The sequence below is a fragment of the Pholis gunnellus genome (genome assembly GCF_910591455.1).
Source record: "Pholis gunnellus genome assembly, chromosome: 12".
NCBI classification, from domain to species: Eukaryota; Metazoa; Chordata; class Actinopteri; order Perciformes; family Pholidae; genus Pholis; species Pholis gunnellus.
In genome coordinates this window covers 21,503,142-21,507,689 of record NC_136539.1, presented here as the reverse complement: position 1 = coordinate 21,507,689, position 4,548 = coordinate 21,503,142, and the positions used below count along the sequence as shown (strand labels likewise).

At 40.1% G+C, this 4,548-nt stretch overlaps 1 long non-coding RNA gene across 1 annotated transcript; it reads right to left on the bottom strand.

The window, feature by feature from the left end:
* Nucleotides 1-217: 217 nt before the first annotated feature.
* On the bottom strand, nt 218-1,680 carry LOC306703598. Its single transcript, XR_013767295.1, has 3 exons — nt 1,576-1,680; nt 1,314-1,477; nt 218-670 (listed from the first exon to the last, which is right to left on the bottom strand). It is a non-coding gene; the product is annotated as an uncharacterized lncRNA (long non-coding RNA).
* Nucleotides 1,681-4,548: the final 2,868 nt, after the last annotated feature.

Here is a 4,548-nt window from a genome sequence, read left to right as displayed (position 1 = left end):
TCTTCAGGTTCCACTATCACATTTGAACCACTTTGTATATCTTCACCTTGTAACTTTATTCAAATGTGTGGTTGGTTCTTGGAGGAATTGTGAAAAAAAAGAAAAATGAAATAATACTTTCCACAAAACTACAATTTAAAGCAAAGAAACTTTATTCCAAGGAAATATCCAACATGAATAATCATTCAAAGCATTGCATTCTCAGCTGGAGTGTTAAGCCAAGTTTAACTTCAAGCGTTTCAGTTTTGTAATTCATACACAGTGTGTTAGCCATACAAGCCTTCTAGCTGGTTAGAGTTCAGATAACTCAATCAAAGCTACAGCTTTTTAATACAATTTGTGTTTACAACAATGTAAACATTATTTCATACTTAATATGTAAGATATCCACAGACACCAAATATGTAATTTTCTACAGCTGTGGTAAAAAAAAAAGAAAAAGAAAAACCTCAATCAAAACAGAGGTGATATTTAATAAACGGTCAATACTGACCCTGTTATCCTCTAACCCTCCATTCAAAACCAATGGTACTCATGATGAGCCCAACATGATTATTCAGTGGGCGTTTCATGCAAAGTTTTAACATGAAAATGCAGCAGCATCCACCTTGTGAAGCACACCAGGCACCGGTCCGACAATCTCCCTCCTCCCTCGTTCACACTGTAGGGCCTGCAAAAATGTACAACGCACAGATTTTAATGCAATAAACAATCGGTGATAATATTCTTTTTCTTTAGATTTTATACCGGGGAGAGTAACAGCAAAGAGGGCAGAGAAGCTGACTCAGTTAAATCCAGTTCTGGGAGCTCGTGGAAGGATTTAGCCTGCATCATTAAGGCATTACTGTCGTGCCCTGTTAACCCCCTGTGTGGTAATCTGATTAAACACCAACTCTTTTTGAGATTTGTACCATTTAAGCACTGCATTAGCTGAAATGACTGAAACAAGACCAGGCCTCAATAAAGCAGTTCAAGGCCCTTAATGTGCCAATCATGCTAATCTCAAACTAATATTCATTTCCAATGGCCATATGTGTCTGCAACAAACAAATTAAACATTAAATGGTCATATTTTTTACTTTAGCCACTTTTTAAAATCCTACCGTGGTGTTTATTGGCACACAAAAAAAAAGATAAACCTGCACAGTGCTAATGTGTTGTCAAGTGTGATGATTTTGACCGTGTACAATATGATATTTAGGTTAAAGTCCAGGTAGTGTGGGCTATTTGAAATTCAAACTTTTAAACATCCGCCAGTGATAACTACTACTAATACTAAATAAATGTGTCAATAAAAATAATAATGCTCTGACCTGGAAGTAGATGATGATGAGGAGGACAACCACGACAAGTATCACCAGTACAACCACAGGAATACTGACTGGTGCCGTCCTCTCATCACCTTCATCATCCTCCCCATCATCACCCTGGTCTGCAATCTGCCTCTGAGCCCCCGGCACAGGACAGTCGGAGCTGCCTGTGGACAAAGGAAACGGACGGAAGGGGAAAGTGTGACTGAAAGTGAGACAGAAAGATGTGTGAACTGTCTGGGCGGGTCTAGTGTGGGGGTCTCACCTAAGACATGAATGAGCGTGCCGTTGCCAGTGAGCCGCAGGTACGGTGGTGGGTAGAAGACCTCTATCTCACAGCGGTACAAATCCGTGTCCGTGGCCTTCAGTCCGGACACCGTCACCTCCACGGCGCCCTCCCTCACCCGAGCAAAGCACTGCACCCAAAACACACATAGAATCTGAATCATAAAATGCTCTTTTTTTAATTTGAATCATGATAATATGTTAATATGTTACTTTCAATTAAACCAACAACAAGCAGGAGGCTGCAAAGTGGTTGTATGGAAATGATTCCAAACAGGGCCAAATTACCAAAGGTTCACATAACATGGGGGGAAAAGAAAGGTGGTGAGACAGGGGTGCCTCTTATAATAAAATAAATCCCGTTATCTGTGTTCTCTCTGTGTTGAGACAACCTGTGGAAGCATGTGCACTCACATGCATGCAGTTTATTGATTAAAGACGTAACAATCCATTTGCCTAGAATTGGGGTTTTTATGCCGTATTCCTGCCTATTGAAGACGACTTTTTCTCCTCTTTGTAAAAAATGTTTACTCAGCACATTTATGCTCCCTTCTCCTGTTAGACGGTGTAAACTCTGGCGCCACCCTCAGGCCAAATTGTGAATTTCTTCACACAAAATATCTCAGAAGGACATGTTGACACACATTTTGCTGAACACATTCGTGCCTCCACTTTGTAAAAGCTCTCTGAAGACAAATTTGACACGTTTCCTTCAACGCCACGCTCAAGACCAAACTGACAATGTCATCAACTTCTAGTAAGGATCTTGAACTAGCAAACCTGTCTGTATGTTGCTAATTCCATCCATTGAGATGTGTCAGAAAGCCTGAGTCCACCACTGACCTTTAACAAAAACAACTTTAATTTGAGTCTAACTCGTTTCGCCTTGGGACCTTTATTATTCTTATCCTCCCCTTCTCCATGCACCGTAGATGGAGGTGAAGGTAGAAATGTTAGCTTGACCTTTTATTGTTTTGCCATGTTATCAGGTGATTATATCGGGATCTCTTTCTATTTCATCTGTTGGTTGATTGACCCCTGACCTGAGATGTGGATTATGGTGGGGTCAGTTCATAATACATATATTAAAATGTTGAAGGCTATAGATGATATCATCTTACACCTGTCTTCTTCTCTTTTAGCTTGTTTTATTTTCATATTCTCTTGGCTCTTTTATGACTCTTTTCATTTAATTTGAAGGCCCCTTTGCTGTGTTTTGTAGTGATGTAGTTATGTGATGTAGTATTTATTAACTGTTTAACATCAGGACTGTGTGTAGTGTGATTTAGAATTGATTGACAATGTTCTGGCAATTTTCACCAGATTGAAGCGTTGCAAAAGCCTAATCGGCATCAAGTGACATCACCATCTTCCCAAGAAATTCACTCTAATGAAATACGCAAAACTGCTCTAACTTTGCGGGAAAAAAATGGTTTTGATGTAGGATGCCTGTCTCTTATTAACAAGCTGGTATAGAAAATGTGTTTTTGAGGGCCTTTAAGATTCAAACATTTTAGTTAAAGTTGTAATAAGTTAACATCCATCCACCCACAGACTTACATCTCCTTGTTTCTCCACACCTGGTTTTCTCTGCCCTGTGAAGTTGAGGATGGACGAGCAGAATTCCTGGGTGCCGTAGAGGCCTTTCAGCAGGGTCACACGGAGCTCCTTGGGGTCAGGGTAAGGGTAAGGCTGGGTCTGGTCATAGGGGGGTTGGGTCTGGTGGTAGGAGGGTCGGGGTTGGAGGAAGCAATGGACCTGTGCCGTACCATCGGTGCTCACCACTCTATAGGGCTGGATTACCTTCACGGCTGGCAGAGAAAAAGGGAAGGTTGGTTGGAGACAGTTTAAAGATAAGTTAAGTTGTGTCCACAAAGAGTTTTGACCTCATGATTATGGACTGAATCCAAACGACAAAGGAAGGACAGGACCTCTGCAGATTTAAAACTACTAGCTTTAAAGTTTAAAGGCAGAGGCTGACAGTGGAAAATGGTCATTGGCTGCTAATTTCTTTTTACTTAAAAAATAATACAATTCATTAATTTGTTTTTTTCATTAATCAGCTCTGCCAGAGGCGACGTACAAAATCCTAAAAGCTCTCTACACCCACGCGTCACTTCCTGTGTTTAACACATGGCGACATTAAAAGACGAAACTGTGTGGTTTGACAGCACCCAGCAGCTCTGCAGGAGTTCCAGCCTCACAGTGAAGCTGCACGGTTCACACACGCTCTGAACGAAACCAGGTGATCCCCCGATGTAGGCCATACAGACAAATATTACATCATTCATTTTCTATCAAAATAACAACCCAACACTGCCAAACAGTTTAACGTTTGACATTACAGTCGTTTATTGGCTTGCCCACAAGTATTTCTGTGTTTAAATTAAATAATAATGAATTCAATACTTTTAAACTTTAATACAGTGCATTTCAAAATTAAAAAGACAGTTTGCAGAATCAAACCATTAAATTGCCATAGGGCCCACTCTAAGATATTAAATAGTGGCAATAGATTAAGACCAATTCCACCATATTTAGTCAAAATCTAGTGTTTTGAACCAAGATGTGCACACAGCGCAATTTATTAAAAATATGTGAAAATGTGCTTTTTTTCCTTCCTTGCTAAGAGTTAGATGAGAATACCACCCTCACATCTGTGGTAAATATAATAGAGCCAGCAGCCAGTTAGCTTAGCTTAAAAAAGGAAATAATCCATAACATAACCCCCTGAGAAACAGTGAATCGCACTTGGCTAACAAACCAACAAGACGACATGTTAACAGTTGCTGGATGGTAGAGTTTCTTAGCTTTGGAAAGAACCAGGCTATCTGTTTCCCGTCGTTGCGCTAAGCTAACGAGATGCTAACTCTAGCTACATATTTCCTGTAGCCTACGGATAGTGGTATCAATCTTTAAAATATATTTCCAGAACTGTTGTAGTATTATTTAA